The sequence below is a fragment of the Macaca nemestrina genome, chromosome 8, assembly GCF_043159975.1.
Source record: "Macaca nemestrina isolate mMacNem1 chromosome 8, mMacNem.hap1, whole genome shotgun sequence".
NCBI classification, from domain to species: domain Eukaryota; kingdom Metazoa; phylum Chordata; class Mammalia; order Primates; family Cercopithecidae; genus Macaca; species Macaca nemestrina.
The window spans coordinates 11,237,461-11,250,326 of record NC_092132.1 but is presented as its reverse complement, the minus strand read 5'-3'; the positions used below and the strand labels follow the sequence as shown (position 1 = coordinate 11,250,326).

General features: G+C 38.4%; 1 long non-coding RNA gene across 7 annotated transcripts in view; it reads left to right on the top strand.

The window, feature by feature from the left end:
- The window catches only part of LOC105467304 (uncharacterized), a 62,416-nt gene that overhangs the window by 17,409 nt on the left and 32,141 nt on the right, over window positions 1–12,866 (top strand). For all 7 annotated transcript variants that reach the window (XR_011606717.1, XR_011606718.1, XR_978754.2 and 4 more), the window contains one exon: window positions 12,644–12,700. This is a non-coding gene — a long non-coding RNA (uncharacterized lncRNA). The remainder of the gene's footprint in view (window positions 1–12,643; window positions 12,701–12,866) is intronic.

Genomic DNA, 12,866 nt, shown 5'->3' with positions numbered 1-12,866 from the left:
TTTTTTTAATTGTAAATTTGTTTAAGTTCCTTATAGATGCTGGCTATTAGACCTTTGTCAGATGCATAGTTTGCAAGTATTTTCTCTCATTCTGTAGGTTGTTTATTCTGTTGATAGTTTTCCTTTGTAGAAGCTATTAAGTTTAATTAGATCCCAATTGTCAATCTTTATTTTTGTTGCAATTGTTTTTGGCGTGTTTGTGCAGGGTTTTTATTTGTAGCTGACTTCTTGTATTTGGTTTCACACAGAGGTATGTTAACAAAATATTTTTCATGTTGAAGCTTTGTGGTGTGATCCAGTAGGTGGCACTCAGGCATAGTGGTCAGTTGGTGGACTCTTGCTCAGTTTTGTGGCTCCCCTGTATTTCCTCATAGTTGCAACCATGTTTCCTCTCAATGGTCTGAAAGTGAGGGTTCCTCTTCCACAGAAGTCGTGGCTATAGATTACAAATTGGCACCCCCAGGCTGCCCACCACAGTTTTGGCATGATCTCAAGGTTTATGTTTCCTCTCCAATTTGGAGGCAGCAGAGTAAGGGATCTTAGTAGTGGTTGTGGCCGAGGGTCTTTTGCTTGTCTGAAGGAGTTCTTAAATAGGATATAAAAGTTACTCATTTTGTAAGAGAAGACTAAAAATTTAGATTGCATTAAAATTTAAGAACATTGGTTCACATCAATAAACATTGTTAAGAGAACAAAAAGGAAAGCCACTGGGAGAGACAAGATATGTCTAAGATATATATTTAACAAAAATCTAATCCAGAATATATAGATAGGGCCTACGAATTGATAAGTAAAAGACAAACAACCCAATAGGAAAGTTAATTTAAAAATTTGAAGGTACTTCAAGAAAGAAAAGGCAATAAAGATTAAAAAGGTGTTCAATAAAGGATCCATCAGAGGCATGCAAATTCAAACCAAGTAAAATGTCACTACCCACCACAGGAATGGGCAACATTTTAAAAATGTCGAACCAAAGCAAGGATTATTGAATATGTGAAACAATCGTAACCTTCATTTCATTCTGGAAAACTGTTTAGCAGTATCTACATAGACCTAAATTATGACCCAACATTTCTACTTCTAGATATATATCCAACAGAAATTCATACCAATCAGCAACAAAAAGTCAAGCACAGGAATATTTATAGCAACATCTGATTTATAATGAGAAATGGAAATTTCTATTAAAAATAGAATAGAAAAAGAAATCACAATATATTTATTATTCATCAAAAGGCATATTATATATCAATAAAAATAAATAAACTATATATATGTGTGTGTGTGTGTGTGTGTGTGTGTGTATATATATATATATATATATCTCCCCAACAGCATGGGTTTAAATCTCAGTATAATATTGAATTTTAAAAGCCAGATATAAGACAGTAAGTGTTCTATGATTCTACCAAAATATCTTGCAAAAATAGACAAATCTAACTTGTGTTGCTAGAAGTCAGAGTGGTGGTTACTTTTATAAAGGAGGCAAAAGAAGGATTAAGAAGAGGTGCATTCTGGGGCTGGTGATGGTATCATTCTATTTCCAATCTTTGTTGTGGTTACATGCATGTCTTCATTTTTTAAAAGTGCATTAAACTTACACTTATAAATTATGAACTTTTCTGGATATATTATATAGTTCAGAAAAAAAATTACAAATGCTAGAAAAAAGACAAAACCTAAAGAATATAGAGTCAGAAAATAATAAAGATATGAGTAAAAATTCTTGTTAGAAAAAACAAAAGGATAAAAAACTCAATAAACCAAAAGCTGTTTTTATGGGGAAAAAATAAGGCAAAAATAAAATAATAAAACAGCAATTCTATAGCAAATCTACTCAAGAAATAAATAATTTACACTATTATTTTAAATCATAATTATATATTTATATTTATGTAATAAATAATGTAAATAAATATTTTTTACGTTATCGACCTCAGGCCGTGGGTTAGTGCCAGATGGTTTCAATTTCAATCAATTGGTAATGGGGAATCCCTGAATGCTTTTGAGCAAGGAATTGATATGATCTGATTGTCTTCTGGAAAGATCTCTCTGGGACTAGTATGTAGAATGATTGAATGACCAGTATGTGGAATGGTTCTACTAATATGTACACTGATTGAAGAATAACTATTTTGTAAAAGAAATAAATTTTGCTCCAGAAATAAAGGAAAATTTTAACAAGAATACTTTTTCTTGGTCCTTCTCAGGTTATGCTATAGTTGTATTTGTTTGAGGCATCACTTTTCAAGTGCTTTTAAACGAGAGCTAAGGTTTATTTTCATTGTTCTTTTCATTAATCTGAGGGGCGATGATCCATAGTTTGTTACTCAACATTCTGGATTTGCATAATAGAAGACAGGCAATTTGTTTCAAACCCACAGAAAAATATTTCAACACATTTGTCTTTTTCAGGATCATTACCAGTTATGATATTGACATCGTGAAAAAATACTAATTCCAAAATAGTCACAAATATTTAATTTAACTTGCAATACATTTGCTTCTACTCAACAATAACTATGTGTTTAGCACCTGGTTTTTATTTAAAATGTATTAATTCCATCAGCATATACTGAGCTTCCAGTTTGTGCTGGCCACAGAGCTTGATCCTACTATGCGAGAGTGTGTAAAACAACTACCTCCCTGAAGGAGTTCTAATCCTATGGGAAATAGACATACATAAACAATTACATTACAGGGCTAGGCATAGTGGCTCATGCCTTTAATCCTAGCACTTTGGGAGGCCAAGATGGGAGGATCACCTGAGCCCAACAGTTCAAGATCAGCCTGGGAAACATGGCAAGACCCTGTCTCCACAAAAATACAAATTAAGAAAAAAAATTAGCTGGGTGTGGTAGGATATGCCTGTAGTCCCAGCTACTCAAAAGGCTGAGGCAGGAAGATAGCTTGAGCCTGGGAGGTTGACGCTGCAGTTAGCTATGATCATGACACTGTACTCTAGGCTGGGTGACAGAAAAGACTGTCTCAAAAAACAAAAACAAAAACAAACAAACAAAAAAAACAACTTACATTATAGAGTATTGCATGCTGCAATAGAAATATGTCTGGAGTCATATGGTAGACCACAGAAAAAATACTTAAGTTTGTTTAGGAGATAGAAAAGGGTCGAAGGAAGATTTCAGACAATCTGAGCATTGAAGTACATGTAGGTTTTGTCTGATGAGAAACAGGGATGAGCTGAAAGCACTATAGGAAGAATCATTAGCATGCAGTCCTGGACAGGCATATTGTGTGCAGAAAGGCCCAGAGATAATGATGGGAACATTCAAAAGACCCCAATTGTGAAGGAACTTCAGGTCCTGCTACGATGCTCAACTTCAGCATAAAGAGGCAAGCCCAGCAGACTCCTAGAGAGATGGATGAGAAGGTCCAGTGTGGTTTTGAAAGATAACATTCTGTTCACTCTGTTCTGAAGGCCCTGTGAGTGTCTTTTGCCATCACTTGACCATACTGTGAATGTTCTTTCAGATCTTACTGCTTTGGGGGGTGCAATGTGCTATACTTAGTCTGCTTTTAAAGCATTGCCTGCCAGCATAAAAGTCACATGTCCTTGGAACTATTTCTGAGCCTCCTGGCATAGTCAGTTTCTCCCTCCACAGTATTGGTGTGTTGCCTTGTACATATGCTCTTACAAGATTCACCCCAATTAATGATAAATATGCTTCCAATCCTTCACTGGATTTGGGGATATCTGATGACACTGGGCCCTGCCTTCTCATTTATAGCCTTAGTACGCTGAAGAACTCTAAGTAAGTAATGAATATTTAATCAATGTTTGTTAAACATACCTCTCAATCATACAGTTAATTGTGTTTAACAAAATAGCCTATCGAATAGCTGTAATGACACAGGATAATTTTTGTATTGTGAAATATCACACAATTTTTGTTTGATAATTTTGAATTTTTAAAATTAGCATCTCCTATAATAAAAGAAAGTAATAAATGCTTTGAAAAGAAAGTCAAGAAAAAGTTCTAACATTGACTTGACACTTACTAGAAGCTCATACTATGCTAAGAATATGTGTCATAGTTAATCATGTGTGTCAGCTTGGCTAGGTTGTTGTATCCAGTTGTTTCGTTAAACACCAGACTAGACGTTGCTGCTAAGTTATTTTTAGATGTAATTAACATTTAAACCAGTACATGAATAAAGTGGATTAACCTCCTGCTTTGATAATATGGGTGGGCCTCATCCAAACAGCCAAAGGCCTTATGAGAAAAGACTGAGGTTCCTCCATGAGGAAGAAATTCTGCCTCCAGATTGCTTTGCAACTCAAGACTGCAACATCAAAAATATCAACTCTTGTCAGAATTTCTAGGCTTTCAGCCTCTTCTGCAAATTTTGGACTTGCCAGCTTCCACAATCCTGTGAGCCAATTCTTTAGAATAAATCAATCCCCTCTCCTCATTAATCCTAGTTAGATAACACAACCTGACATCACTCACACATCACAAACAGCTTTTGAGGCCAGTATTATTCCCATTTTTTTGCACAAAGTTACTGAGACTGTGAAAGCTTAAGTATCTTGCATGGTGGATGTAGCAGACAGTAATACTCTTCACCAATTATTCATTTCTCCTAGGGTGAGCAACTGTTTTGGTTTGCCTAAGACTGTGTTTAGAGGATGTGGTTAGAGAAGACAGCATGTAGAAATCATGAACTTAAACCGGGAACTACTCTTTCTCTAAGAGTTTCAGGGACAGTTGTGAGACAGAGACCCTAAGGATGCAAGAGAAATTTTCATAGATCCCATTGTACTCAGAAGAACACTGGTCAAGGAATCCTTGGTTAAAACCTTGAATAGCTGTTTTCTCTCTCAAAGCTCCAAGTCACCTATCTGTGAAGTAAAGGTGTATACCACATACTTATTCCAGTTCCTTTCAGCCCTGACATTTTATGGTTGGGAAAATCCTCCTCAGTATCATCACAGATACATCTCCCAGATTTTCTTGATCACCAGAAAGCAAAGGAGAAAGTCTAACATAAACTCAAAATGCAGACACAATAAGGGATACACTAACGAGTCTGTTTGGGATTTTTATCAGCAGAACTCATTATGGTAAATGTGAATGGCTTTGTAGATTCCTAATTTCCTGCTTATCCCATTAACTATATTTGTATCACAAATGACTTGACTTTTAGTTTGTGGTCAAGAATAGATAAGGGTAGTTGAATAATTATAGACAGTTTGTGTTCTTAACTGCAACTGAGCCAGACATGAGGCAAGATAATATGAAGACAACCCACCTCCAGCCAAAGCTCTTTTCCTGTTGATTTCTCACCCAGCAGTCAGGGTGTAGATAGCTCATGCTGCTCACAGCTCTCCTGGCCTTGCCTGACAGCCACCACTTAAATGCAGGTGTCCCTTAGCATCCTCTTTCTGTCAGAACTGAGGCAGATTTGAATTTCTTCTGTTGTAAAGTGTATGCATTTTAACAGCTTTTTAATTGAACAGTTCTCTAAAAGTGCGGTTAGAGTTTTTGTATCGTATGCTTTTATGTTCAGACACAAAGATTTATTTATGTTGAATTTCTAAGTGATGCCAGAATTGCAAGAGTTCTTTATAGATGAGTCAACAGATTCTGAGAGCTGAACTAATTTATCTACAGTCAAATACACTATTTATTTGCTAACACTTGATGTGTGCAGAGTTCTATGCTGGGCCGAGCATGGAAGAGGGATGCAACATGTTCTCTAACCTATATGAGGCTAGTGCTGTTTCTTAGCTATGAACTGGTTATTTAGATCAGGGAAGAGAAATCAAATTCTGCCTGAAATATGTGCTAAACATATCAAAAAGGAAATCTGGAGGATGAAAAATAATTCTCTATTGCAAGCAGAGAGGGAGCACACAACAAGGCCTACGAGTGGAAAGAACATAGTATTCTTAGGAGGCAGAGAGTTTTTGTTGCTGTTGAGAACCTTGACAGCACATTATAATAACCGGTGAACTATAAAAAGTATGGATGCTGAATGCGATCCCCAGATCTTCTGCCTTTATTGAAGGTAGGTGGAAATTCAAATTGCCTTACGCTTTTCAACAGTTAGTATTGTATCAATTCCTAAGAAAATGGGGAAATAGTTAATATCAATTCCTTAGAAAATGGGGAAGAACAAGTACCCCAAAAAGTCCCATACATGAATAAAACCCTGGAGGCCTTCTTATCCACTCCTGTGATTTTTACAAAGAAAATGAGAACTAAAGAAAATTTATTTACTCATAAACATATTGAAAATTTCAATTAAGGCTGATATAGTCACAAAAACATTTTTATACTCTTCTTACAGGAATGACTGGACAAACTTGAGTCCCATTAATATGTGCTGATTGGCAATATTGATTTTAAAGCATGAGCATATGTAATCTGATAACCACCCATTCTTCGCTAGTGTCTATGTTAACTAAGGTTGGTTTGGTCAACTCAACAACGCTTCCCTTGGAAGAAGCTGCTCTGACTGTGTGTTAGTCAGCTCTGGCTGCCATAGCAAAATACTACAGACTGGGTAGCTTCAATAACAGAACTCTATTTTTTCATACTTGTGGTGGTTGCAGGTCCAAGATCAAGGTGCAGAGTTGTTTCAGTTTCTAGTGAGGACTCTTCTGAGCTGTCAGACTGTTGCCTCCTGGCTATGCTCTCACATGGCTTTTCCTTGGCACAGAGCTCTCTGGTGTCTCTTCTAATAAGGATGCTAATCCTATTGGATCAGGGCCCCACCCTTATGACCTTATTTCATGTTAATTACTTTTTTTTTTTTTTTTTTTTTTTTGAGATGAGGTCTCACGCTGTCACCCAGGCTGAGGGAAGTCACAGAATCTTGGCTTGCTGCAACTTCTGCCTCCTGGGCTCAAGCAATCTTTCCACCTCAGCCTCCTGAGTAGCTGGGACTACAGGTGCATGCCATCACACCTGGCTAATTTTTTGTATTTTTGGTAGAGATGAGGTTTTGCCACATTGCCCAGCCTGTAAGTACTTCTTTAGAAGGCCAGTCTCCAAATACAGCCTCCCTAGGGGTATGGGCTTCAACCTATGCATTTTGGGGTGATGCAAACATTCAATCTAGAACAAACTATATAAAGTATTAATTAAGCTTGTGTTTTCATTGCGTATACATGCAAATATTTAAGCACAGGATTTTCAAAGGAGGTGAGGGTTGACTTTATTTAGATTATTGAGTTTGATTTTCTATTTGTATATAAATGCCTTACACTTAATAGATTAGGATACATTTTGCCTGAAATCACCTTGAATGTTTTGCTCTTGCCTGACTGGCAGGTTGTAAGATGTTAACTCTATGCACAGATCCATCTGGCTTTTCTTGCCTGTATGATGTAAAGTTTTATCTTTTTTTTTTTTTTCTTTTTTTTCTTTTTGAGACAGAGTCTTGCTCTGTCACCCAGGCTGGAGTGCAGTGGCACAATCTTGGCTCACTGCAAACTCCGCCTCCCAGGTTCACGCCATTCTCCTGCCTCAGCCTCCCGATTAGCTGGGACTACAGGCGCCTGCCACCACACCTGGCTAATTTTTTGTATTTTTGGTAGAGACGGGGTTTCACTGTGTTAGCCAGGATGGTTTCGATCTCCTGACCTCGTGATCTGCCTGCCTCAGCCTCCCAAAGTGCTGGGATTACAGGTGTGAGCCACCCGCCCGGCCGATGTAAAGTTTTAAACTAAGACTTGAATTATAAAATATCCTAAGTATTCAATACCAGATTGTTTAAAAAATTAAAGAGTCATAACTGTCAACAAAAAATAGAGAGAGCATTTGGGCTTTGGACTAGACAAAGCAGATTTCAAATTCTGGCCCCCTTCCACACTCTGAAAGAATGTGGAGGTTGCATAAGTCCTGTCTGAGCATCAGTTTCCTCTTATATGCACATTGAATAATATTGACTTCATGAGTACTGTGAGGATAAACTATATTCATTCAACCCCTAATGAGTATCAATATTTACACTATTTAACAACTAATAAGATATGGGTATTGCCCAATCATAATAGATGCTGCCCACTGGAAAACAAAAACAAAAATAAAAAACAATAAACAAACAAAAACTATAGGTAAATTTCAGCTGAATGCTGAATTTTTGTTCAATCATTGGCCTGAATACATGTAGGTATCGGTGCAGGAAATGCAGAAAGTAATGGAAAAAGATCCATATCTTGAGAGATTCAAAGTACACTGAGGGAACATCAGACACGTAACAGAACAAATGTAATATAGTGTTATAGATAATATGATAATGCTGTGGTCTAGATATTTGTCTCCCATGACACCAAATACAGAAGTGGAATCCTAATCCTCAAGGTGAAGGAGATGAGGACTTTGGAAGGTGACTAGGTCATGACGGTGGAGCCCTCACTAATGGAGTTAGTGGCCTTATAAATGAAGCCCCAGAAAGCTGTCTTGCTCCTTCCACCATGTGAGGACACTGTGAAAAGGTGCCATCTATGAACTAGGAAGCAGCCCTCACCAGACACCACATCTGCTAGCACCTTGATCTTGGACTTCCAGCCTCCAGAACTATAAGAAAGAAATTTCTGTTGTTTATAAGCCACTCAACTGTTTTACTGCAGCAGCCTGAATGGACTAAGATAGATGGAAAGTGTGTGATGACTAAAAGTGACTAGTATGAGCCTGGCATATAATAGGCTGTCTTCTCTTCATGTTAGCCTGGATAGGGAAACCTATCTTTTGCATCATCATGAGATTAAGCATCATTTTATCTAACATAAGTGGGAGAGAGAAGAATCAGGAGATAGAAACTACTCATATTATGAATAAAAGGAAACCAATTTTAAAAATCCAGCTGATTCTAGTCTTTATCTTGTACTGTAGCGCATTGGTTTAGCATGCTACCCTCCAGGCACATATAGTTTGTCACTGTTGCCCAAACACATAAGTAATCTCAATAATCTAAAAATAATAATTACCTTTTATATCCAGCGAACCAAGCGTTGCACTACTCATTTTATAAATATCATCTCATTTAATCCTCTTTGAACCTGCTAAGAAGACAATATTATTATCTCTGCTTGTTCAGTGTGAAAACTGAAGGTCATAGAAGTGGAGCCAACGGTCAAGGTCACCTGACATAAGTTCATTCAATGCTTGGATTTGGTTCCAAGTTTCCATCGTGGATGGACCCAATGACTTCCTAGAGGCTGCAGGGCAGCCTAATCCCTTGCTTGTTTCTCATCTCATGTAGACTCATTGAAACAAAAGACAACTCTTACCTAAAATGGTGCAGTATCATAAGACAGTGGAATTCCCACCTTAAAGAGAAACAATGTCATATTATGACAATATTTAACGAAACAAAAATTAAATATTTCACAGTATTAGAAATATGATTACTGAACAAGTCCTTTCATTACATTGATATGTAAGGGCACAGAGAGAGGAGAGAGGGAGAGAAAGAGAGCAGATACCTGTTGAACAAAGGGAGATTTTGGTGTTATCCTCGTCTAACACCTGTATAGTGATGTGTAGTCTGCAATAGTCAAAAAAAAAAAAAAAAAAAAAAAAAGTAATGTGAAATGCTACCAACTTGGATTCCTTGCAAACAAATATATGTTTTTAAGTAAAACTGTTACTAATAGAAACAGTGAAGAAGGCGGTCTTTATGATTGCAGGCTTACCCACCAAAATAAGTCCAGAGGTTCTTTATTTTATAGTCTGACACAGAAATCATACATGTTGCCTCCCAAGCAGCAACACAAGAGCATTGTCCCTTAAAAGACTGGCCAAAGAAGGGGTGCTCATCAGTCAAGGCCCACCTTCAGTGGTTAACAAAGGGTCCATGGGGCTCAGTCTCTGAACTCATTTCTCTGTAGCTGATGGCAATTTTTGTTTTTCAACCCATGACCTGGGTTGACCTGAGCCTGCCTTTGTTTGGCTCAATCACAGACTTTCCAATCCTCTAGTTTCACTATGAAGTTTCCAGGGTGCCTCAGTTTTTGTGACTAGTAGCATCCTGTGATCTACTGTGCTCTTGCTGCTATGACTGCGGGCCCCCTGGCACATTTGGGGGTTATGTGACTGCATCATGCTAGATAATTTCTTTATTCCATCTGCCTGTTCCTTGCTCCTGCCTGGGCTGCACAGATCGGTGGTCACTATTTACTAACTTTTGCAATGGAATCATATTGCATTTCAGGGTCCATGCCAGAGGCCAACTATTAATTCTAATATTGGAAGTCAAACCGAAGTTCAGGGGCCACACCAAAGTCTATTGCTATGTGTCAGAACAGAGGACACAAAAAGCCAAGCCAAGCTAGAACTGGCATGGTAAATGGCAGCTAGAATAAATCAGAACTGGAAAAACCATAGGGGAGAATCCAGCCAATGTCCAACTTGGCTAAAGATGTAGTCTTGCCATCCGAGACTTACTGCAAAGGGCTAGAGTCATGTTTTCCAGCTCATGCTGGGGGCTTTGTCAAACCTGCTGCCTATCAGCTGATAGCAAGAAGGAAATCACCACAACCATGTGCTCCTATTCCCGGCTGACTCTTCCCTTCACTGAAATGATGAAATGATGGTAGCACCCTGGCTTTTGCTCAGATTATGTAATACTCATATTAAAATAGGGATTAACTAATAATGGAGATTTCACTCACCATCATGAGCACTTACATTCCTACACATTATTTCCTCCAGTGCTCACTCTTAAAAGCAATATGAAGCTACTTATAGTAAACACTGTAGCTCCAATACATCTATTAAAATGAGATGAAAGGGCACACTAGCAAGTAATGGAGTAGCAATAGACAGGCCAATGAAATGTGAGTTTCAAACCTGAGGTTTCTGGTGGCACCTGCAGAAAAAATGAAAGGCATAACTGTCAAATGAAACTTATCATTATGCCCTGCAAAAAGAAATCACTTGGATGGGAAAACCACTACATTCCAGAAACTGATTACTTTATGCAATCATCTCATCAGTGCCATATTTTAAAAGAGAGGAAGACAGACAATTTATCCCAAGTCAGAGCAGCAGTGGAGGAAAAGCTAGATTTGAGGCAATAGAATCCCCACTCTAATGTCTATCTGCTTTGCCCTAAACAGAGGCTGCTTCTCCATGGGGATATAATCAGGCCCCAACACAAAGATCAACTTACAAAGATTAATTCAGTTATCCTAATTGTTTTAATCTTGTTGATTTTCAAAAGTCCATTTGTTAATTTACTTGACATATTCATTCAGTTTCTGTGTATGCATGGGATACACAGATGATGAGACAGCTTTGCCCTCTGTCCTCAAGGAACTTACAAAACTAGTAGAGAGACACACATAATGAATATATTATTAGAGCAATGCCCAGTGTACGCTTTTTCTGATTATAAAGATGATGATGAAGAAGATGATGATGATGATGATGGGGATGGTGACAGTGATGGTGATGATGATGTCACAGGGAGGCAAAAAAGAAGGAAAGGAAGAAGGAAATAAGGAAAGGAAGAGAAGAAGAAGGGGAGATGGAAGGGGAAACAGAGGGGGTACAGGGAGAAGGACAAGGAAAAAATCTAGTGATTTTTAGACATTAGTCTAGCTCAGTGCTACATCTCAGCACACCTCCTGAGTCCTGGAGCCCACCATCCTCTTACGGTTTTTGTTTTTGTTTTGCTCCAGCAACCAAGATTCAGGCTCACTCAATCTCAAAAGCCCATCTCAGCATAGTTCACTGAGTTACTTCAAGTGAGACAACATTAGTAAGTGCATTGTCACTTTGCTTTGCTTAAAAGCCATCAGAAGTACTCTCCCCTGCATTGGTCTTGATAGGGACAATGTCATAGCTGAAGCATACCCTGGAACAGATGAAGATGAGTTTCAGATGAGGATGAACTGCTACCACCTTCCCTTCCCAGAGCTACTGCTGAGCACTGGAGCATCCGTCCCTTGAGGGAGGTGGTGGAGGATAGGAGCAAGTGAGCAAATATGACTTTTACAAAAAAGATTCAATTTCTTCCAGTGTCCACATGGCTGCATTAGTAATGGTGAAGGAAATAGATAACCAAGATTCATCTGCCACTTGAGAAAGTGCATGCAGAATGGTCAATACACTTGTTTGCTTTAATAATGGATTAGATGCTATGTGGAAAATATGAAACTCCTGAAGCTCCAAATAAGACAGCGAATACCCTACCTTCTATGAATTGCAAGCATTATATCTTAGCAATCTCTTTTAGAAAGAGCCCAGAGGCAAGTTGGAAAGCAGTAAGTTCTTAGAGTCCTGCCCTAGTCCATGAAGGTGGGGTGTCCCCTTCCCCAGAGCAGCCAGGATGTTCTGATGTGGTGTCATCCTCCTGACCCTACTATAGGCCATCACTTGCATTGGGAAAAAATGGTACTCAATTGCATCTCGAGTTGACAGAGCAACCTTCTGGTCTTTGGCCTGCTCTCCACTGGAAGTGTAAAGTTCTCTGTATAACTTCACCTTTCTGAACCTAAGATGAGTCCAAAATCAGTAGTAGCAGTGGTGCTAGAAGAAATAAAGAAGTGGAAAGAAAAGTAATAATAACATCCAATTAACTGCCTATCACTTGGCTTACTGCCTACAATTTAGCAGTAATAATTACCCCTGCACTTCAAAATATATATCCTTCTCTTTGTTTTCAGATGAAGAGAGACTGAGACTCAGACAGAGTCAAGCAGTTGCCCAAGGCCGCAGAGTTGGTGAGTGGCATGACCAGGACTTGAACCCTAGTAAAAATCTTTTTCCTCTGCCTCAGCCTTCATTATGTAATGCTGCCTCCGTGTGGGGTTCCCCTGGTGACTGGTTGGATGCAAGGGAGTGGGAAGCCCAGGATACCTCTCAGAGTTCTGATGTTAGCAGGCAATT